Genomic DNA, 25,130 nt, shown 5'->3' on the forward strand with positions numbered 1-25,130 from the left:
TATGACCAGAACTACCCAGCCCTGACTCACAAGCCTCGCCAGATAGCGAGAGCCCTCCACTTTACCAGAGCATCCTCGCCGCTTGGCCCGGCCGACTGAGGGCCCAGAACAAAACTCAACCCGGAACCTCGGGCCGGGATGAAGGGCACTTTGTCATATGCATATTAAGGGGTTACAAGTAAATGTTGCGGTTTATATTCTCCTGTGCAATGAGTTATAAATAAACAAATAAAACAAAATAATAATCAGTGCCCTTTGCCCCTGATTTCTGTTCTATTGGACCAATTTGGGACCGCCAATATCTTTACTAAGCTAGACTTAAGGGGCACTTACAACTTGGTCTGCATCCGTAGAGGGGACAAATGGCCTTTAAGCCGCGGTATGGTCTGTTTGATTATAGGGTCATGCCTTTTGGGCTTTGCAATGCCCCAGCAACTTTCCATTTCATGAAAGACATTTTCCACAATATGTTAGACCAGTATGTGGTGGTATACCTGGATGACATTTTGATATACTCTGATTCATATGAATCCCATGTGAGGCATGTTTGTTCTGTTCTCCACAGACTTCGGGAGAATCACCTGTATGCTAAAGCGGAAAAATGTGCGTTTCATGCTTGTGGAGTGGAGTTTCTGGGTTACGACGTAACCGATAAAGGGGTTCAAATGTGCCTCTCAAAAGTCAGGGCTATCCTGGCCAGTTCCCACTTTTGTCAAGGCATTGCAGTCCTTTATCAGCTTTGCAAACTTTTACAGGCATTTTGTCCATGCCTTTTCTTCCATCGTGGCACCTCTTACTGCTCTCACCAGCCCCAAAGTCTCGTTTGTCTGGAGTGAAATGGCCGAGAAAGCCTTTGACACCCTCAAGTTAGCCTTCACTACAGCGACTATCTTGCAACATCCTTACCCTCTGCATCCTTTTTTGGATTGATGCCTCTAGCATAGCATTAGGGGCTGTTTTGTCCCAACAGTGTCCCAGTACGAATAAGGTGCACCCTGTGGCTTACTCATGTAAGCACTCCCCTGCCGAAAGGAACTACTCAGTGATGGACAGGGAGCTCTTGGCCATTCAGGATGCTTTTTCCGAGTGGAGACACCATTTAATGGGGGCTCTTCATCCCATCACGTTATACACCGACCACCGCAACTTGCAGGTCTTGTTTGTCTCAAATATAGACAGGCCCGTTGGCACAACCCATTTTCCATGTTTGATTTTATTCTCACCTACAGATCGGCCACTTTACATGCCAAGGTTGATCGCCCTGTCCTAACTGGGTGAGGCTGCACCCTCAACCTCTGGTGATGTCACAGTTCTGTTACCACAACAGGTAGTGTGTGCATGTACCCCACAAATCACACTTAAGAGCAAGCAACAAGAACAGGTTTGTTTGAACCCGGATCTCTTAGAGGATTTGGAAATCACTGTAGCACATGGCATTCCTTATGTCCATCAACGGATCTATATGCCCAATAAAGAAACACACCTTTCCGCCCTTCAGTGGTGTCATGATTCTCTGGTTAGGGTGCATCCTGGCAGACAAAAGACCCTGGAATGGCTTTGAAGATGGTGTTGGTGGCCGAACATGTCTAGAGACGTGAAAAGACATTGTAAAAACGTGCTTAGTTTGTGCTCAGTGCAAAGGCTAGGTCGGTAAGCCCATGGTTCTTTTGCTTCCTCTTCCTGTATGGCATATGATCTCGATGGATTTTATCGTGGAGTTACCCCTGGTCGTGTCCTATGATACCATCTGGGTGGTAGTCATATACTACTTTACGAAACCAGCAGTCTTCGTACCTTGTATTGGTCTTCCGTCTGTGCCTATACTGGCAGATCTGTATTTGAAGAACATCTTTTGTTTCTTTGGTCTACCCTCCATTATTGTTTCGGACAGGGGTTCCCAATTTACTTCACACTTCTGGAAAACCCTAACCTCATCTTTTGGTATTGAAGACAGATACTCGAGTGCCTTTCACTCCGAAAACGACGGACATACAGAGAGGTTAAACGCCACCCTTGAGCAGTATCTTCGTTGTCTTTGTTTGCAATACCAGACTGATTGGCTCTTGGTTCTACCAACAGCTGAATTTGCCTTTAATAACTGAAAACACTCCTCTACTGGCGCTTCCCCATTCTTTGCTCTATATAGACAACACTCCAGAACTATTCCTTTAGATCAGCCTTTAACGATCAACATCCCAGCAGTCAGTGCTTGTATCTGCGATTTAACAGCCATACATATCGACGTTAGGGACCATTTGATACCGGGACAGGTCCAAAACATTCGCCGATCAATATCGTATTCCAGCTCCTCCTCATCAAGTGGGCTTGAAGGTCTGGGTGGCCACAAAGAACCTACGTATTCCAGGAAAACGGAAACTGTTACTGCGATATGTCGGACCCTATTCCGTCATCCATGTCATAAATCCTGTGGCTGTTCGTCTTGATCTGCCATCGCATTGGTCCATGCACCCAGTATTTCACATGTCCCTCCTGAAACATTGTCCTCCTGCTACCCATTTGCCTACATGCCCTGCCCCATTCCTAGTGCTAGGTACTGATGAATTTGAGGTTGGCGCTATCCTTGCCACCAAGCTGCGAACCAGTAAACATTACTACCTGGTGGACTGGAAAGGCTATGGTCCTGACGATAGGACTTGGGAACCTAGTGAGAACGTACATGCTCCCCGTATTCTTACCCATTTTCATGCCTCTCTGGGAGTGTCCCGACCTTTACAGGAGGATACTGTCATGGTTGGCTGGTATTTGCGTTCCCCACAATGTGGATTCCCCAGGAATAACTTGCGACAGACATGTCTGTGGCGGTTGCCATGGCGTCTATCCCAATTCTGTGTACGCCAGCATAGGCAGGTTTCGCGTCCCGTTGCCCAAGCAAATGAACTAGGACCGCTTGACTGTAGGCGCATTCACACGTCCTGCCTAATGACCCCCATTACCTAGGCAACGATGTGGCTACATGATCACCTAACCACTCCTTGAACTATAGTCGCTGATCGGATCACCATTTTCGTGCTTCTGATTGAAGTTGTTCGGTGTTTCATACCTTGGATGCCTTCGGATCTTCCTGCTCTTGGAACTTCCCGGATTCCCAGTGCTCTTGCTCCTATGCCCTGCTGTTCAGCACTATGGAGCTTCTCCAGCTGCTTCACTGTTACGCTCCTCCTCACCAGACCTCGGAAAGTCCCCGGACCTCTCATTTTGCCTGATCCTAATCGGCTTGGACTACTGCTTTCTGCTTATGACAACGGTACGTCCCCGACCATCCGACTGCCTTCTCCTTGTTTGTTTCGACACCTCTGATTGGTCATTTGAACACGGAATGTCCCTGGATTGCTGTTCTCAATCCTTACCAGTAACATCACAGTTATCCTTCCCACGCTTAATCACCTATCACCTGTACCTTGTTCTTCACTGTACTTGCTCCCACCCTGAACCTCCTCGTCTTCCTACATCACCAAAACAGTGCAATACACCTTATCAAGAATCCCAACATATATACCGACCTACTGCATTAGATCATTAGAGACCTTTTTTCTCACGGATTTGGACGCTATGCAGATTTGAACATTGATGAACTTTTACCTCTAAACTCGGATGTCGGGTTAGACACTACTAACCTATCAATTCCTTTTGGTAGCGACATCACATACAGCTCAGGATTCCTGATAAGAACATCTCACACATTCAGGTTCTTCTTGCATGTATACAATGTTTGTGATCCCGCTGTGCATCACATTGCATTCAATTTTTCTTGTCCTTTATCTAACATTCCTTTTTCTTCTTTCTCCTAGCTTGGTGTGTGCTGTTGCACTTGCTCTTTCATTCGAGACACTGCATTGCACCTTTATATCACGTGTAGTCTGGTCTCTCGGAAGAAAGGTCGCCCACAATTGAGCAGACCCACTCTGGGTTTTGGCGTGTCATGGTGGCAAGCAGTTGGGTGTCACCATACGCTGGTTCCTAGTGTCTGATCCTGCAGGTGAGTACAACAGATAGATGATTTAATAACATTAAATAAGATGACCCTATTTTGGAAGAAAATAAAGGGACACTCAAAAGTTAAAGGTCCTGATAAAACAGGAAATTATTTGGTTGATTAACTAGCCGAACCGGAGTAGATTGACGTGACACATCTCATTGGGGAAATACGTGACAGCAGTAACTTGCAATGGAGTAGAGATGCACCAGACCAAGATGTCATTACAGCATAGAAAGAAGATCCAATCATAGTACGATTCTATATATATCTATTCTCCCACGCACTGGGCTCCTTTACAAAGGGGAGCAATGACCTTACCATGCTCTGATCTTCAGATCAACTTTGTCGGTCCAGTGACTCATTCTGCATAGAGCATCAAATGCATGCTTATTGTTATGTGTCTCTTTACAAAGTGGATTGAATGTTTTCCAGCGCCTATAAACCACATATTTTCTCACTTCGATCTTCCACAGAAGGTTGAGTATGACTGAGATAGTCATTTCAAGTCAAAGTCAAAATAACTTTTTTCAGATAAAATATATCCACAAAAGCAAAAGCAGCCACAGCACATACAAAACGTAACTTTGAGAAACATATCGGTCCACCCAAAAATCATCACTTTCAATGTGACACTTATTCTGAATGATACAAACATGTTGTAACAAATCCGTAGATGTTGTACCCTTTTTACTAGGGGGAGCCCCTCTGCATGAAAACTCAGTCCCTTCCTACGACCGTAAGAACAACTACTTCCGATATAAGTTCATAACTTGTAGTCACCCCACCATTCCCCTAGAAGGTACTGGGACGAGGAAGAATAGCAGTTACCTAAGTGAAGATCCCTTGCCCAGTACTGTGATAATGAAGAACCCCATGACTCACAAGGGAGTCCTACGATCAGTACTGTGACGAGGGAGAAGTGTGGAGGCATGAGGATTACCCATAGGAACCATGTTGGGCAGTCTAGTGTCTGCCCAAGTCCTATTTGCCAAAGCCAGTATAAAAGGGAACACAGATTCAGGAAGAATGAGAGAAGCCCTCCCTGGAGGAGCAAGAATGCTGTGCTGATGCAGAAGCAGTAGTAGGAGAAGCTGTGGATCAGAGTCTCCGTCAGAAGGAAGGAGAAACTTTGCACGCTGGCGAAATGCTGAGGACCCTTTTCAAAGGACCTGACAGAGAACCTAACGCTCCCTGGGGGAACCAGGAGAGCCACATGCTGCAGAACTGCCGTAGCACACCAGAAACGAGGGTAAGACTGCAGAAGCCCAAAACCAAAGCAGAAAGACCTTGAGACCAACCAAGGACTACCAGGAGAGACCCTTAAGGTACTGAGGTGACCGGGACAGTAGGTAGGGACAGAAGCGAACAGTGGGATACCTTGACACAGTCTCACAATAGAATCTTACAGGTTTGGGACTGGTACTTCAGAGATTTGAAAGCAAGGTGAAACAGGCAGAGATAAGAGGAGACCAGGGGAAGGGAAGTGTCCTCCAAGGTGTTGTGAAGAAGAGGCCAGGATAAGGCAAGCATTTTCCCTGGTGTTGTGAAAACTGAATGAGAGAGAGAAGTCAAGAGAAGGAAGGCACTCTCTTGACATTGTAAGAAGCCGACAGAAAGCTAGGGGAAGGGAGACATTTTTCTTGGTGTGTCTAACCACAAGAGAAGTAAACCATTCTGTTAGCGTCAACATTTTGAGTTGGAACTTCGCTTTCTTTTGAACCCGAGAACTTTTCTATTTTGGAACTTTGTCTTTGTATGCGTTGGAACTTTGTTTTTTCCTCTAATTGGAACTCTAATTCATTCTTCTGGATCAAGAAGACACACATCCTTTCTAGTTTAGTTGATAAGGTAAGGGACGGAAATAGGTTTTTGACACAGGACGTGGACTATATACTTTTTACAGACATCCTGACAGAATCCTTTGTGTTTGGTTTGAGGCAGGGAAACCCCTCTTAGTAAAAGGGCTAGGTAGGTTTTCCCTTATTTTCTTTGGAATTAAGGTTTATTCCAACAACCATACCACTCCTGTGTTTTCGTCTCCTATCTTTACACCCTTAGAACGTATATAATACCACTATATACAAAATTAATAACATGAAAAACAATAGCAGCAACCTTTATTGCTCGTGACCCAAAACCCCTAACATCAGTTTGAAGCATCGGCCCTAGACTAGATCACTCTACATTCTCGACTCTTCCAAGCTCTATGTATGTAGAGACAATGCCCAGTCTATTAGGGAAGACTCGAAGTTTAGTAAAGAGTGCCAGGTTGCCAGGTGCATCTTAGGTCTTTGAATGCGGGCACCAGTAACCTTGTTCTCAAAAGCTCATATGCGGGGCAGAAGAAGGACGAGTGTGGCATATACTGCACATCTGCTTGGCATATAGGACATCTTGTCCCGACCTCCTGCATTGTTCTTTTGGACAAAAGCTAAATTAGTAATAAGCAGTTCAATTGGGCTCTGCTCATAGGGCTCCTGTGGGCTTTAGAATTGCTCCAAACCAGATCATCTTTAATGGTGTCAGTAGCTAACATCATAAACTGCCTATTTGAAGGCTTCCCAATTTCAGAAGTCTTTTTTACATCCCTCGCCATAGGCTTCAGCCTGTTTTTAAGATCTCGGCTCTCTAGAGAATTGAGTTGGATCAAAGAGATAAAGTGGGAAATTGTGTTGATTCTGTTAAGCATATATTTTTTATGCATAAGCCAAATTATGTTCTTGGCTCCCTTCCTACAGGCTAGATTTGTAAAAATATATTGGGGGAGCAATGCATTGAGATTTTACCAGATCGTAATCCACAATTGAATAGGTTTAAAAGCTAGCTCATCCTTTATGAAACTCAGCCCCACCTCATTATGTGTCACATAATTAGTGGTGGAAATAGGAAGAGCCAGCAGATTCTTCAAAAAGTGATTTTCTTCTTTCTGGATGGCCGAATGGTCAGATAATCCCCATACTGCTGCCCCATATTTCACTGCATAAAGGCGGGTGCTGTATAGATGATCTTTATTATGTAGAGGTTATTGTTTATGTTGCTTAATAAATGAGAAGTACCCCCACCCCCTATAGACAGTTAGATTTTTGGTACTTGTTTTGCATTGTGAGACTCTTCCGTGAAGGATTCGCATTACAATACATGGTGGAGATGTTGACCTTCATTTTCTCTTTTACACACAATTCAGGTCTCAGGTAATGCAATCAAAAAATAATTTTGCAACAACAAGTGTTAGAATACTGCCTAGTTTGCCCTTTTTTCAGGTTTAACTAGCCCTCATGTCTACCTGCCCCCTTGGATGCATTTGTTTTTCGCCTTCCCAAGGCAGGCGGGCTGAGGAATAAGCTTGCCCAAGCACTGGGCTATCGTGCTAAGTGCATCATGGCTTTAAAAACACATGTCATGCTTCATACAGCATGTGTGTGCTGTTTGACAAATGGAATAGTATCAACTTTATTTTTTCCTATGTCAAGTAGTACCAAGTATCTAGAAAAGTGTTGATGGACTTCCTGCACCTAGTGAAGGGTGCCACCAACAGATGACCGAGCGAGCTTTCTCAGATTTGGAAACCCCTTACACTACCACAGAGTCCAGAGTTCTTTTTGTTCTCGGAGTAGTGTTACTTGAAGTGTCAATAAAAAAGTAGTATCCCCTTCTGGTTGCCGCCATGTCATGACTGCACAGTTTTTTTGAGTTGGCTTGTAGGTAACCCATTCGTAAATAATGTATACTTGTTAAACAGTGTCTTCAAGGCTCTTGGGATGCAGGCAATGAGTACTGAAACGTCTGCATATATCAGTGCTGGAATCGGCATGTCGCCTATTTTTGGGATGTCGACATTACATTCTAGCAGTTCCTTCTGGAGTTTGTTAATATATAGGGAAAACCACAGTGGGGCTAGCACGCACTCCTCCCTCAGATGGCAAACCAGGGTGTACAATGACCATCAGTGCCATATCTTACGCAAGACTCACTGTTGTGATGTAAAACCCTATGTATCGCTAGGCTGTTCTCTGGTCAAATATAGGACCCAACCACATGCCATAATTTGTCCCCGTTAATTTAAAGGTGGTGCGTAGGTCCTTAAAGGCCAGATATATCAGTTCCTTTTTTACAAACGGAGAATGTGGGATCACCAGAAATTAGTTTAGCCCTTATTCCATGGTGCCCCGTGATGGGTGAAAGCCCAATTGGATCAGTGCATGGATGGAGTTGGCAGTAACCCAGTCCTCCATAATATCTAGGATACATTGTCTGAATATTTTAAAGCTTGTGTTAAGGAGAGAAATAGGTCAATAAGCCTGGGGACTATCTCTACCATCATTCTTGAAAATTAGTATAATTTCTCTCTTTCCAATTGTCAGGGATTGTGTAGTTACCAAAATATGGGAAATCCCAAGAGGTAAATGTAAATTACATATTGGCCACCACCCGACATCCAGCGTGGGGGGTGCAGTGGTATAACAAGATTGTAGTAGGAATTTCATGAAGTTTGTAGTGGATTCTGAACCCAGCTGAGACTTGCGGTTACAACTAGTCCTGATGGCTCTGAGGTCAACACCTACTTCTGTGACCGAAATATCCCCTTTTCAACCCATGACTGGTAGAAAAATGGTCTTGCCTCAACATCTATTATACTGAATGAAGGAAGGAGCCCAGTGTGTTTGCAGAGCAGGTGGAGACACATGCAGAGGAGCTGTATGAGTCACACAACTGGAAGAGGTCCTCGCAGTGGAAGAACACCATTTGGAGTGAAATCTGGGACAAGGTGGTAGCCGTAGGAAATGCCCCAGTGGACTGTGGGGACATTACACAAGCGGTGTAACGACCTCGAAGAAGGGTCTGCGCCTTTGCATCAAGCCACCATCGGGAGTCTGCAGCCACTGGTGGAGGAACTGTTGCCTCTTTGCAGCTAACACCCTGGAAACAGACGGTGAGCAGCATCCTCCACATGGCGGGCCTGGAGGGCATTGAAATGGCAGAGATCGGAGCCAGCATCCAGGAAGACCCTGGTGAGTACATGAGTGAATCATGGACCCATTGCACAACACCACCATTAGAAAGTTAACAATTACACTTGCAGTCATCGAGCAGATATTTACACAGCCAATATACAAGCAATTATTGTAACACTTTAGCTACCCGCCTCACCCACACAATAGGTGTAGAAGGCCGCAGCTACGGCTACTGCTCCTGTACCTAATAATACTAATGATCTTGATTTGCTTACCCAAAAAAAGAAAAAAACTCATAAGAACAGAATCACATGGCCAACTTATGGTCGAATACCTAAAGGCAGAGGTGATTCCAGAGGTAATACAAGTTAGAAATATCCCCCATTTTTTCTTAGATAATCCCAAATTTATGGGTAATTTCAGTGGGGTAGCAAACAAATGTTCACGCGACTGGGTGATATTGGTTATTGAGACGGCGGAGGAAGAGTCCATGAAAAAAAAAGACGATCTTTCAGTATTGGAAAAGAAAATCCAAGAGGAACCTATAATACCTAAAACCAAAACACTCCTTGAAAAAATTGAGGAAGATATGAAACAATGTAAAACCTTCACCCTTGAAAAAAAGATCTGTAAACTTAAGAAAGACATTTTTAATTACAAAGAGGAATCCACTTACCCGTATTTGAACCCTGGTTACTTTCAACAGCAAAATACTAACCAGGCCAATACAAGAGGTTTTATGAACAACAGAGCCTGCAGTAATAAATATGTCACCTTTTCCAACTCCTCTAACAGTAGCGACTCTGACTCTTCAGCAGCACAACCCTCTACGAGCAGAGGTGGCCAAATACAAAGAGGTCCGCAACCCCAGTTTTTTCAAGGGCGAGGGAAACGAGGGAAGAACAAACAATGGGCCAACCGCACTATGCCAACACGACAGTGGCAACCGCCACAGACCAACTGGTAATACCGATCTTTAATCTAAGCTTGCACTCTTTAACCAATGCAGAAACCAGTGGGTTGAGCAAAGGTTATTGTTTGTTCCTACTAAAACAGCTGGTCAGTTCACAACCGAAATGGAAATGAGGAATTTTTTCAGATCCCTAAGGCTCAAATATTTCTTTCGCAATGCCAAAGACGCAATATGCCAAGATGATAACAAAACTGGGTTGAAACTTCCATTTTACTTCACACCTATGTCAATTATGATCTCTCCTCCGGAGATTCTTACTTTTGAAAATAAAATATTAAGAGAATTGCAATATCTCTTTAAAACAAAAAATCAACATAAAGACAATTTGACCAAGGCTGAACGGATGGCATTAAAAAATCTAGAAAACAACACCTCCTTTGTGGTGAAACCAGCAGTCAAGGGCGGAGGCATTGTGCTATGGGATACCACTGCATACAATAGTGAGGTTGAAAAACAACTGGGAGACTAAAAATGTTATCCTAAGTTACCTGGCAATCCAACTGTGGCACTGACAGAAGAAATAATGAGCCTTATGAAACATGCTTATGATCATAAGTGGATTTGTAAGGATGAATTTGCCTTTTTGACAAGGCTGAACCCAATGACACCGGCTTTTTATGTATTGCCTAAAATGCATAAAAATGCAGAAACCCCCCACCCACCCCCCGGCCGCCCAGTTGTGGCTGCAATTTGCTCACTGCTGGAACCATTATCGATTTACGCAGATTCTTTCCTTAGACCTTTTGTTACAAGAATGCAATCTTACATTCAAGACACCACCGCAATGATCCATACCATCTTGCAGCTACATCTCGGTACCCATGATATTCTGGTGACCCTCGATGTCGAATCGTTATACACAAATATTCTGCAAGAACAATGTGTAGAGGTTATGCACCAGTATCTTGAGAGAAGAGTAGACCAGTCAGTACCCTCCAACTTTATTTCAGAGTGCATTAGACTGGCACTCACAAAAAACGTCTTTCTATGCAATAACACCTTTCATCAACAACGACACAGCACATCCATGGGGGCAACATTTGCCCCAGATTTAGCAAACTTATATATGGATCATTATGAAGAAAGTGTCATTTTTGCAGATAACAACCCTTTCCACGGTCAGATTACGACGTGGCATTGTTACATCGACAACGTTGTCATGCTATGGAACGGCAGCCAGGAAGATCTTTCCAACTTCCTCCTATGGCTGAATAGACTAGCACCTACAATAAAATTCACTATGACTTTTGACCCACAAAGCATTGCATTCCTAGATCTGAAGATCTTTAAGACGGAGGGTTCCTTACTGGGCACCACTTTGTACAAAAGGCCTACGGATAAAAATACACTTCTGAAATACAGTAGTTTCCATCCAGAAAGCCTCCAGGAAAATTTGCCCTATGGGCCATTTCTCAGAATTCACCGCAATTGTAGTGAAATTGAGGACTTTAAAACAAACAGCAGTGAACTGAGTCTAAAATTAGCGAACTGACAATACCCCCCTAAAATCATAAAAAGATCGATGAAACGAGCACGTAATATGAATCGAGATATGACCTTGAGTAAACAAAAAGACCACAAGAAGAAAGAATTACATGCATTTCTTCTTTTTCGCCAATTATTAATGACCTCAGAAGGATTATACAAAAAAATTGGAAAACAGTCCAAACAGACGACTTCAGACCTAATTGTCCTAGATTTGCATTTAAGAGGATGCACAACCTCAGCGATAAACTGGTACACACTTACCCTGTGAACAAATGCCAGATCCACTCAACCTCCATTATGGGACCTACCACCAGTACTAGGACACTATAAATGCGGACAATGTTCCGTATGTCAACCCACAAACAACATGAAACAGGTTGATCTCAGCGGTCATCTTTGGAAATATAGGTCCTTATCGAACTGTCTCACCAAATGGGTTGTCTATGGAATACAATGTCCATGTGGGCTCATATATGTGGGCAAAACATTAAGACCTGTGAAACAGCGGAATGGTGAACACCGCTCAGCAACCCGCAATGAAACACCAGACAAGCCCCTTGTTGCCCATTTTAAAGAGGCTAAACACACCAGTGAAGATATCTTCTGGTTTGTGATACAGACAACAAGGGCACATCCACGAGGGGGTGACAGAGACCTGTCACTCAAAAAATTAGAACAGAAGTGGATGTACAACCTGAAAACTGTCCAGACCGGTCTAAATATAGCGGTCGAATGGAATCTATTTGCCCACTAAGACCCTCTCCAGTAAGCTCTTTGGACATGCTATATCCATGTAGTTCCTTCTACAGGTTACATTTGGTCCCTATTAGGGCTCTCCCCTTTCATGCCCGGTGATTTGCAGTGCTTTTGAATTAACGAGCCATTAATGGGGTTTTTCTCATTAATATATACACTAATATCTTTGTTAATTAATGAGGAATATCGAAACCATAGTCAACTGCTCTTGAACTAGGTGTGGTAGCGTCCATGTAGTTATGGTTAAGTTGGTGTTTCCATAGGAAGAGCATTTTTAGGGTGGCTTATAACTTCGCTCCCTCTGGACGAATCCTCACCAAACTTTGCAAAAAAAGTATATGGCCCACTTTGCAAAGTTTGGAGAGGTTTGGTCCAGGGGGGGCAAAGTTACAGGGGGGTCCCAAAACTTTTGTTTTTTCCCATAGACATAATGGGAAAAAACTTTGTGCACGCCTACAGCCCAAACCGCTGGATGGATTTACATCAAATTTGCGGCAGGGGCAGGGGCTTTGTCCCGAAAGTGTGCTTTTGCAAATTTGGTGTAAATCAGTCCAGTAGTTTTTTTTTTAAATGACCAAAATGTAAGGCAAAAAAATGAGTGATATCTCTGTTCGCTCCGCGGACGAACTTCCCAGTTCGCTCCGCGGACAGTGCCCTGATTGGGCGAGCGGCTTGCGTGATGTCCGCGGACATGCAACGTGTTCGCTGATTGGACGGCGTGGTGCGTGAAGCGCGTCAGATTTTCTGTGGCGCCCGCCATCTTGCATTCGCGGACGAAATTATATTTAGTGGAGTGTGTTGGTGTGTAAGAGTGTTTGGGGAGGGTGTGGGAGTATGAGATAGGTTCAATGCTCTGTTTTTTTTATATGCTAGACACTTTTGTTGTGTTCGATTTGTCTGTGGACAACACGGCTGTTCTGAAATATTCTATATAAACTAAATGGTGGGGTGTTCTGAGGACGGAGTATGTGTCCGTTTTGTCTGCAAGCAAGCTAAAATTGAGCTAAGAACACTCGCGGTGTCCTTAAATGTTCGTGCATAAACAAAATGGGGGTGTCCTGAGGACGCTGTCCTTATTGTACTCTGGCAAGTTGAATGTGTTCTAAGAACACTCGCGGTGTCCTGAAATGCTCCGATTACTTACCAGTAATCTTCATTACTCCTCGCCCTACTCTTCCTCGTCACAGTACTGACGACCCTCCTCACCCTCCCTGCGGGGAAGGTCCCATGCTCAGGCTTGGCAATATTAAACTGAGTGATGTGGATGTGGGGGAGGAGTTATAGGAATTTAAAGAAATAGAAGAAGGTCCTGTGTCGGAGGCAGGGGCCTCATGAAGTAAGTACTGGGACGAGGAAGAGTGGACGTCGAGGTAATGTTTGCAATTAAACAAAATGGGGGTGTTCTGAGAACGCTGTTCGTATTGTTCGTTGTCAGGTTGAAAGTGTTCTAAGAACCCTCCTTATGTGCGTTGACATTACAATTTCCTATGGGCCTTACCCGACTTTTTGTCCACTAAACAAACGATAAATCAGGCTGCTGTGCGCCGACATTATGTGATAATCCTATCACTTGCCCCATCGACCTGGCTGACCTGCTTTTGCGACACTAAATCATATCTCCCGCCCCTAAGCCTGACATTATCAAAGTATTCATATTCCCCGTCTCTCTCCGTGACGGTACAGGGTGCATAGCCAAACACGCCCAGTCGTCTCCAGTCCTACGTGACTTTACACAGAACCCGGAGAACAACACAGATCATCTCACAACACAGCGCGCAACAATTCGGAATATGAAACTGTGATTTTAAAGCAAACAGCAAGATTGTACATTTCGTAAAGTACTTTTATTTGACCTCAAATGTTTAGAGAATAATCAGCGACTTGCATTTGTCTTTGCTGTCGATCCGCAAAAGTTCATCTTGAGTCACGCGCTGTTCCTTTGCGGTACACAGGGTGTTGGATTATGATAAAAGAAGCACTATGGTCGCACTGATAATCGGAAGGCTGTTCCAACAACGAGGCATTAGACCACTATAATGGTTGGTATGTTGCTTCTAGCCGCTAGTACCGCGTAAGGCCCAGTCGTCTCCAGTCCTACGCGACTTTACACAGAACCCGGAAAACAACAGAGATCATCTCACAACACAGCGCGCCACAATTCGGAATATGAAACTGAGTTAAAAGCAAACAGCAAGATTGTACATTTCGTAAAGTACTTTTATTTGACATCAAATGTTTAGAGAATATTCAGCGATTTGCATTTGTCTTTGCTGTTGATCCGCAAAAGTTCATCTTGAGTCACGCGCTGTTCCTTTGCGGTACACAGGGTGTTGGTTTATGATAAAAGAAGCACTATGGTCGCACTGATAATCGGAAGGCTGTTCCAACAACGAGGCATTAGACCACCATAATGGTTGGTATGTTGCTTCTAGCCGCTAGTACCGCGTAAGGGCATATTGGTCCTTGGCGATTGTCCCATAAAATGGTGAGGGTCATGAAGTGGTTTAGAAGTAGCTGCACCTAGCAGTTAAAAAATCTGTCTGCCGGGGTCTGAAAATCATGGCATTGACAGTACGGAAGGACGTACCTGTTTTAAAAAACATAAATTAGTCTCACCAGCCGATCTTCATTAAAAATATTCATTTTATTTATTAGGGTGTGAAACTATTTGCTAGCGAGGATAGTGCAACAGAGTATGTTAACTTATTCCCATTAACCCACCCTCTGTCCTCTGCCTTTTTCAGAGCCCTCTAAGCGACAGGGGACCAATTCGGCAGTGATAGTGTGCGGTAGAAAACACTATGCCACATTGAACAAACAAGTACAACTTAACCGGGCTTTAACGCCACGCTATTATTATATTTCGATATAAAATAATCTAAAGGGTTACTTACATTATATTGGCATTTTCCATTGTCTAAGCGTAGTGCAGTCCCAAAATACGACTCCGTCTGTGCCAATTATCTTTCTCATAGTGAAATAAAATATATAAGTGGTGTTGTTTCAGAAATGTCATCCTTATCGTGTCTTACGTTTTTGCAACACTCCTTCAAAACAAGTCTTTTAGCACGATCCATGTCTGTCAAGGTCAAAAAACAATAGAACCTTATAGTGCGAGTCGTGGGCCTCTCCGACACGCGAGCAAAAAATGGAAGCAGCTGACCTTCACTGTAAACGACCATAAATTCTTAGTTTGCAACATTCTGTGTACAGCCATCTCTGAGAAATGGCTTTTTACACTACATCTTTGTATATTGTTTGCATGCTAATAAAAAAACTGTGTTAAAGGGACGTTATGGTTCCAAGTAAAACCGAAAAACCCTTGAAATTCACCAGTTATGGTAAGCTAAGCCACCATAACTCGTGCCACCACCGTGCACTGCTAAGACTAACACCCACGACATCAAAGATGACATCACAAATGTCATTGATGACATCACTGATGACATCACATGTGTATGTACTTTTCATGAAATATGTGTACAAGGGATTCTTATTATAATGTTGCGAAAAAAGTGTCAAGGATCATTGCAATAAATATCATACCCTATTTAGTGCTTTGAACGATGCATTGATATAAATAGCATTCTATTGTGGGGTTCTATCTAGTATACTAAGCTACTAATGCAGAAACATAGCATTGTGTGCAGCGTACAAGATGAAGGTATAATATTCGTAATGTTAATATGTTGAATAATGAAAAGATAATTGTTTTAATAGATTTTTGTGTACTGTGAAATATGTAATAAGTAGCTAATAAAACCCATGTATTACATAATTGCATTACTATAGAGAAAACAAAGAACACATATCAATATACATATACATAGGGTAAATAGCAGCTTTGAAACACATTTATTTGCTTGAAAATAATGCTGTCTTTAAAGCTTGTGTCTTCCCCTATGTATATTTTTCATATGATGTGACTGGACTCTAAGGGAATTACTATAAGAACCTACTTGTAGGATACATCTACAAATAAAATGCAATTTCTAGTTTCTGACTGTTACTGAAGGAAACCATGTGGCCTAGATATGTCAGCAAAAGAAAAAAGAGTGAGCCAGAAGAACACTCGCGGTGTCCTGAAATGTTCGTACATAAAGAAAATGGGGGTGTTCTGAGGACGTTGTCCGTATTGTTCGCTGGCAAGTTGCATGTGTTATAAGAACACTCGCGGTGTCCTGAAATGTTCGAAAATAAACAAAATGGGGGTGTTCTGAGGACGTTCTCCGTATTGTGTGACTGCTTAGCTGTATGCAATGAGGGAATGGCACAGAGAGTGAAGTGGAAATGGTATAAGGGCTGTCCAAGAGTTACGCGGTCCGCGGACACCGCGGCTGTCAGTGGACATGGCTTGCTAGATACGGTGTTTTCCAGCAAATCCAGCATGGAAAGAAGACTGTAGGGATCAGCCAATCAGATGTTGAGGTTGTGGATTTGTTTTGAAAGAGACTGTGTGCAGTGAAGATGGCAGAAGTGGAGAAAGTCAGAGTGTTGGTGCTCGGAGATATGTTTGTGCATGGTTTACAACAGTATGCTCAATGCAGGCATGTTGCAAAGAATTTTGATGTTAAAGGAGTGGAGGTCGTGTGGAGTTTGTGAAGATATGGGCAGGATCAACAATCCCCAAGTGGTAGTTTTGTACTATGGCGCTTTCCGATTGGGCTATGTCAGTGCCCCTACTTTGTTGGCAGATTTGGAACACTTGGTTCAAGCAGTAATGAACATCCTTCCAAGTGCCAAAGTAATTTTTTCTGGGTTAGTACCTAGGGAAATATGGGACAATAGTTCTGTTTTTTGTCCTCAGCAAAACAATGCTAGGTGTGTAATCAACCAAGGCATGTGTGCCTTCATGCTTAGAGCTGGTATGTTCTTCTGTAATAATGAGAATATTGATTCCAGTAATGCTGTTTATTTTAAAGAAGATGGCATTTCCTTATCTTTTATGGGAAATGCCATGCTGTTTTGGAATGTAAGGGTTGCTTTGGAGAAGGTTATGTGAAGATTTTAGGAGTAAAGTAAGAAAAAAAGAAAAAAACAAATACAAAATAACAGGTGTCTGTCAAGCATCTGCAAAAAAAAAGAAAAAAACGGCTCTTTTCAGAGCCAACCTCAAAGGGGAAATGGGGCACACTATTTAAATTTACATTCACCACGCTCAGATTTTCGATATGTCCGCGGACATGGCAGTAGTCCGCTGACATCGAAATCACTAGCTAGGGGTTCAGTATGTTCTATGTTACATGTATTTAAAGTCAGGGATATTATGGTTAAGTTGTGCTACTAAAAACCTATGAAATTCAGTAAAAAAAACTTTGTTAAAGGGACGTTATGGTTCAAAGTAAAACCGAAAAACCCCTGAAATTCTGCAGTTATGGTAAGATAAGCAACCATAACTCGCGCCACTGTGCACTGCTAACACTAACACCCAGGACATCAAAGATGACATCACAAATGTCATTGATGACATCACTGATGACATCACATGTCTGCTAACACTAACACCCAGGACATCAAAGATGACATCACAAATGTCATTGATGACATCACTGATGACATCACATGTCTGGCTCTCCCTTTTTTCCCTTTACTGACATATCTAGGCCACATAGTTTTCTTCAGTAACAGTCAGGAAGTAAAAATTGAAAAGGTACTATATTTGTAGAGTTAGGATCAAGTCACATCATATGAAACATATACATAGCGGAAGACGCAGGCTTGAAAGCGAGCAATCCTTTCTGTGCATGAAGATAATCATTAGGGTTATCAGCACTTTCTCATAGTTTTATTTTTATTACTCTACCTTCCCTGTATATGCTCATATTTGTATACATTATACTCACTCTCCTTTCCTTTGGGTGCAGTCACATCATGTGATACATACATATGCTAAGTAGCAGCTTTGAAACAGAGCAATAGTTTGTCTGCATAAAGACAATCAGTTAGGTTATGAACGCTTTCTGCTACTACTTCTGCTTTTTTGTTTACTTCACTGTCCCTGTATATACTCATATTTGTATGTGTTGTTGTCTCTTTGTGTTTTGTCTGTAATAATTGTGTATTAAGTGGGTTTTATTATCTACTTATTACATGTTTCACACTACGCAAAACTCTAATAAGAAAGCAGTTATCATTTCACTATTCAACATGGCAAGATTATGAATATGGCATCGTCATCATGTATGCTGCACACACTGCCTATGTTTCTGCATGAGTAGCTTAGTATACTGGATAGAACTTCATAATAGAATGCTATTTATATCAATGCATTGATTAATGCACTAATTAGGTCATGATATTTATCCCAATGATCCTTGACAGTTTTTGGTCAGCATTATAAGAATCCCTTGTACAGAGTTTTCATGAAAAGTAAATGCACATGTGATGTCATCAGTGATGTCATCAATGACATTTGTGATGTCATCCTTGATGTCCTGGATGTTAGTGTTAGCAGTGCACGTTGGCGCGAGTTATGGTTGCTTATCTTACCATAACTGCTGAATTTCAGGGGTTTTCCAGTTTTACTTTGAACCATAACCTCCATTTAACAAAGTTTTTTCACTGAATTGCATAGGTTTTTAGTAGTGCAACTTTACCATAACGTCCCTTTAACAAAGTTTTTTTACTGATATATATATATATATATACAAGCCAGCATTATACAATAAAGCGCTATTATTTACACTCCTGAGCTAAAAGGGACGCAAATTCCATCAAAAAGATAATTATCTTTTAAGATGGCGCCGCTTATTTGGTAGTTAAGCCCTGGTATTTGTGTGGCCTTCTTCGCTGTCTGGCATTTTGTTGTCAAGCACAACATCAAGGAACAGCCCCCCTTTAAATACTTCCTAAATATCCACAAAGTCTTTCGTCCATTTTCACATTTCGCGTTGGACATGAAGACGTGTAACGATACCGGGAGGTAAGCATTGCACGATCCGAATTGTCTCTTCCTTCTTGATATTTTCCCACAATAATGGCACGATATCTGTGCGAAATCTCATATAATGCACTAACAGGCGGTCTATTACTTTCTGCACAGGTGCACATAAATCGAATGCAAATCTTGCTTTCTTCATCGTAAACGCTTATTCTTTGAGTGCGTTCCCCACGTGATTTCTCCGACAAGTGGGCATTAAGTAAGTCTTTAAGCCAATGTGTGTGCTTGTGCAACTTGTAATGTGATATAGGCGGCCAATACACATTCCATATTTATTATTGTTTGCTGTGCTTTCACAGGATACACGATGTACTATGGGCTATACAGTTCGTAACTGTTGTATTGTTGAAGGAACGTGATCCTTAGAAAACATTATCGAAAGGAACTCCCGTCCTCCTCATACATTTAACGAGAGTAATTTAATCAATATACTGTCTTAACAAATACCTTTAGTTACTCCTGTATATGGACAAAGATAGATTCAACTTCAATATGCACTCTGCTTTATCTGTTTAGATAAAATTACGGATTCCTCCAGATGACGAATTTATGTGACGATTCTCATTCAAGTTCATAATAACTTACCCTCCACACCAGAAAGCAATTAATATAAGGTTAGTAGTATCCCTACTCCATTTGTCACAATACATTTTGTGATTGTCCACAGGCTTTTTAGAAAGATTTATTAAACCTTTTTCATTTTTGGTTTTAGGTTTCAACTATGATGCACAGGCTCCATGCATCAATTACAGTTGAATACTTTCACTAATTCACTGCGTCCTGAAGACGGGTCCTGGGACCCCATTAGCAAAATTCAGACTATAGAAGTGCTGTTCCCTGTCCCAGAAACACATTTGAGTGTAGATGCTCCTATCCCATGTTGTGCGAATATCTGTACATGGTTGAAGTTACTGTTACTAACATCACGTAACCAAAGCATGCATAAGAATAACGTCTGCAGTTTTACATAGAAACAGCTGAAATGCAGGTGTTTATCCTTTCTCCGTGATTTCTGTGTTGCTCTTGAAGCTAAACTCGCATTTATTGTTTTATATGTTTTTATGTGAGTATATTGTTTGAAAGATATGAATTAAAATATGTTCTTTTTTGATGTTATACCTGTGGTTGAATACATAACTTGATGACATTGAATGTCACTCTGTGAGTAGGCCTTCTACACCTATTGTGTGGGTGAGGCGGGTAGCTAGTGGTGTCCTTTGCTGTTTTTCATATAAAATTCCTCAAACACCACAGCCCCCTATACAAAAAAAGAGTAACTTTTTGCTTGCTCAAATCTTTTTTCACTCTTGTAATACTTTAGAACAGTGCATCATGAGGCATGGTAGATATGAACTCTTAAAAGACTCACCATGAAGAAGGAGGAGGCCCTTATGTAGGACATATTAAACTACCATGATACAGCAAGTATCATGGACAGTCACCCAATCAGATGGCACATCGCTACAACCTCTTGCTAGCACGCTAAATACCATGTATAAACATATCAGCCAGATAGCTGCCACACATAAAATATATGGCACAAATTCAGCAGCTGTAGGTGTCCAGATCAAACTGACAACAAGTGCAACAGATCAGTTGCAGCAAGGCCTCCGTGAAGAGTCTGTCCCACCTAATGTCACACACACACCAATATAGCTAGCAAGACACCCCTCTGCTGAGAGTAGTACGCTTACAACATTAGGCCAGCCCTACATGGACACCCATTACCTTGCACAACTGTGAATCACATGACACGACAGTCCAGGCAAGGCACACATTCCCAACAGTTCAAATACACACCCAACCAGCAGGCCAGTAACCCATCATACTGCCGGTCACATGACAGTACGCTTAATGAAAGCACACGCACAACATTCCAACAAGGGAAATAATGCACTGTTTCCTGTCTTCCAAAAACTAGACAAGACACCAAGGACATCATGGAAGGCACCAGCATATATAGCACACCTGCCAAGAAGATAATATAATGACAGGCTGCAACCATGAAGGAAATTGTCCAGAAGACCTCCAGGACCCCCCCCCCCCCATGTCCAAGGGCAAAGCTGCTGGCACACCTCTAGGGGCACAGGCACACCAGCCATGGTTGTGGCCCTAACTCTGGTCATGACAGAGCCTATAGGATGAGCTACCACTGAGCAACCTTCCACCGCTGTTGGTGATTCAGGGATGCAACTCACCCATCAAAGTGCAGACACCATACAGGCAGTGGACCAGGCCACTGCACTGGGCACAGGCACCACACCCGCTGACACAGCAGCAACTGCACTTAGCACCACTGGATGTCCCTCTCCAGTTGCCTGTGAGGCAGATGTCCCCAGAATCATCCCCCCGCCCAGCATCTTGCCCATGCATTCTACTCCCGACCCCATGCAATCTCACCATGCCCTTTATTGGCACCGTACAGAGGACACAGAATCTCCACTTGAGGATGCTGAGGTGCATGCAGACCAGGCATGACATTGAGGGAAGGCACCTCCACCTGTCTCCGAGGCCAGTGCAACAACACACCCTCAATGGCATCTGAGAGAGGCTCTCCCAGATTGAGCAGCACCAGGAGATGATGCAGCGGATTGCTCAGGAGCAACTGAGCCACTCACAGGCTGTTCAATATGCAGTGCTGGGTGCCTCCAGGAGGGTGGCCACTGCCTTGGACCACCTGTGCCACAATACTGCCAACGCCACTGCAAGCAACACCCTCATGAGCCAAAGGATGCAGGAGTTGGCAGAGCATGGCTGCCACCAATGAGACCATGTCAAGGGCCATTACCCTCACGATGCAGCACCTACTGGGAGGTGTCATAAGCTACAAGAGCGGTGGGTATCCAGAGTCACCTGCAAGGGTAAAGGGCACAGGTGTCAGTAACTGTAAAAAAAAGGATGTGCTGTATTTATAAATCGAATGTTTATCTACACTGTATAGATAACATTTGGGTACTTACTTCCACATCATGGTTCTGTATTACTTGAAGCGTCATGTTCTACGGGGTACATGTGCAATAACACTTTGGGATACCCCTTTCACACATCTCTCATCCACCAGTTGTGTCATTCACACACTGTGGCAGAATTGGCAAGGTACATGCTGACTGACGTTCTAATGGTGTGCCGTTATGAATGTGCCCTTTGGTTCGTCCAGTTGTTATTGTGCATTTTTATGATTGTGCATTTCTGCTATTTTGCAATGTCATTCATGGTTTGCAGGGTACGTACGTGCCTTCGGTGCGTGGCAGTGTTGCATAATCATTGTGCTGTGGTATACTGTGCTATTATGTATGATTTCCAGATGCATTGTGGCAAATGTTGTTCTATCTTGGTGCATTACTCACTTGCTATGGCATTGTGCTTTACTATCATGCTACAGCATTTTCATGCAGGGTATAATCATGTGGTTTGGTGGCTGTAATGTGTGCGGTTAGAGGGCAGGTGCTGCTTGCAGAGGGCTGTGACAGTGCATGCATTGATTTTACATTGGATTGTGCCCCCACTTTCAGGGGCCATTTAGCTTGTGAAGCAAGTTTGAAATGTGTGATGTGTAAGGAACACCTAGTGGCAATAGTAAGACAGACACAAGTGACACAAGTAGCCATAGCTCCAGGGTGTTTATTGAACTTTTGCAAGGGTGTGATAAACGCCTATCTGAACCTAAATCTACAGATGGGCGCAAGCTACGACTATCAAATAATAATGTAGTCCTATTGAAGTCTTGACAAATTAAAAGGGCCTATACTGAAAAACCTATTGCCAATCCTTACTACTAAGTTACAAAATAATGTGAGGTCATGTTCATGAAAAAGAAAGAAGTGTTCACAAAATGATATGTCAGGGTGCTCGGGCTGACGGATCACTCGAGCAAAGCACACACTCTGGCTTCTGTAGTACAAGGATACAGTTCAATTTTCCCAGTTCAGGACCTTCTGTGTCCAGGTCTCTTTACTTATCGCAAGTCTCTTGTTGGAGAAGTGGACAGTAGCACGGCCGCAATCGCTCCTCCCCGCCTTGGTTATTGACGCATGAGAACCATGGGTACCTCCGACACACTGTGCAGGTTTGATCAGCCTTAGTTCCTGGTCTTCGGTTTCTTTCTTTCCAAGGTTCATTAAAGTAACAATCTTTATAGGTCAAGGCTGCTTCCCTCCTTGCAGCCCTCTCCGGTCTTGCCGTCTTTCTCCTTGTATTAAATGCCCATCTTGGACTGCTGTTTCCTCATGTGTTTGTTTTAGGTTGTTATAATATATGCCATCTTTATCAGTCCACTGAATTTTCTGGGGTTCGGATTTCTTTAGTTTATCCGTCAACGTGGCTGTCCTGTCGGAGAAGTTTGGGAAAAAACTACGGTAATAGCCAATTAACCCTAAAAATGCTCTGACATCTCTTTTTAGGTCTAGCGGTATCTAACACAATTTTCACTTACTCACGTTGAGGTTGCACGCTACCATTCCCTACAAAGAAGCAGAGGTATTACATGGCTGGTTGGGCCAGTCTGCATTTGGATGGATTGGCAGTTAGGCCGGCTTCTCTAAGAGCTCATAATATTAAAGAAATGGAAAAGGTGGGCTTCCCAAGTTTTACTATAAATGACAATATCGTCAATATAAGCTCCACAGAAATCAGAGTAGGGCTGTAACAATTTGTCCATAAGCTGTTGGAAAGTGGCTGGAGCTCTGTTTATGCCAAAAGGGAGAACTTTGAACTGAAATAGTCTTAGGGGTGTCGAGAAAGCTGTCTTTTCTTTATCAGGAATCAAAAAATAGGGCTCCTGGTGTGGAACCTATTCTACCCAGGAGGGTTAACTAGGAAAACAAAAGATACAAATGAATAGGTCCAAGGATGCTAGGCTCAGAACAACACCTCCACATGTATTATCAAACTCTGCATTGCTAAGGAAGGAATCACTCTTCAATAGTATGTTGTAGAGATACATCTCATTTTTTTATATTAGAGTTGTGTGCAAAAAGACATAAATCCAACATTTAGAGAAATTAAGGCATCAAAATGGTTTGCTAAAACAGAACAATCAGACAAAAAAAACGAAAGATATTTACAACACACAGTGCCAAAAAAACATTTTTTGGGACAATCTCCAAATTTTGTGTGTGCAACAAACCCGACTCCTATTAGGATTTGCCAAGAAATTCACATATTACAGTGTACATATTCAAGTCAACATTTGTGGAAAACACATAGAACAATGGTGGGTACACAAAATTATTTTTCTTGCGTAAACTAAACAGCATTAATGTGCTGTAGTTTTGGGGGGAGTAGTGCGTCTACACCAGGTGTTTCAGCCGTTTCTAGGTGGGTTAGGTGTGCCTCATCTTTAACACGGCCTTCATCAGAACTGAGTTCTGTGTAGATTGACGTCTGTGCTGCAGGGGAAGGAGACTACAGTCAGGGGGGTGTCTGAGCCAAAATTATTTAGTTTGAGTGAATCACGTGTGGTTGATGTAAAATCAAAAAGCACATAGCTTACCTATGCGTTAATAGATTTCACAGGCGCTAAATTTGAGATCTGCTAGCCGCATGGGCTGGTCTCTGTATGATCCTGTTGCAAATAACAGAGAACGAGAGAAGCAAAGGGAGGTTGAAGCTAAACATGTCCCCGTTTAAAAAGGCATGAAAAAAAGTTCAGGGAAAAAAGTCTTACCTCTCGCTGGAGGTCGAAAAATGCTGATCCAGGGTGGTATCAGTGGGAAACAGACACGGCTTGCAAAGGTAAAAAATATATATGGCTCAAGGTGAGTGTGGTTACCTAGTAACAACTGTCTCATATATATAGCAGTAAGTGCAGGGTTTATTTTAAAGTACCTGTGAGGGTTGCAGCATGGGCAGCCTGTCTGCAAAAAAGTACGAGCTGGAGCTCCTCAGGCTACTGAGTCACATATGAGACTGCAGGGGCCTGACTGCAAAACGTTGGTAACGCTGTTGCTAGGTCCCTATAGGTATTTATATGTCGGCCATCTTGGAATGGCCCTAGGATCGAGTGGGAAACAAAATGATGGATTC

The 25,130-nt window shown here is 42.8% G+C and overlaps 1 protein-coding gene and 1 long non-coding RNA gene across 2 annotated transcripts in view; both read left to right on the forward strand.

Annotated features, from left to right (window-relative positions):
- The window catches only part of TTLL10 (tubulin tyrosine ligase like 10), a 1,071,284-nt gene that overhangs the window by 279,314 nt on the left and 766,840 nt on the right, over window positions 1-25,130 (forward strand). The window lies entirely within an intron of this gene.
- On the forward strand, window positions 19,046-20,222 carry LOC138472092 (uncharacterized). The gene is made up of 4 exons (XR_011268558.1): window positions 19,046-19,088; window positions 19,209-19,305; window positions 19,623-19,720; window positions 19,819-20,222. It is a non-coding gene; the product is annotated as an uncharacterized lncRNA (long non-coding RNA).

Source organism: Ambystoma mexicanum, chromosome 8 (assembly GCF_040938575.1).
Source record: "Ambystoma mexicanum isolate Mex_15411 chromosome 8, UKY_AmexF1_1, whole genome shotgun sequence".
Classification (NCBI taxonomy): domain Eukaryota; kingdom Metazoa; phylum Chordata; class Amphibia; order Caudata; family Ambystomatidae; genus Ambystoma; species Ambystoma mexicanum.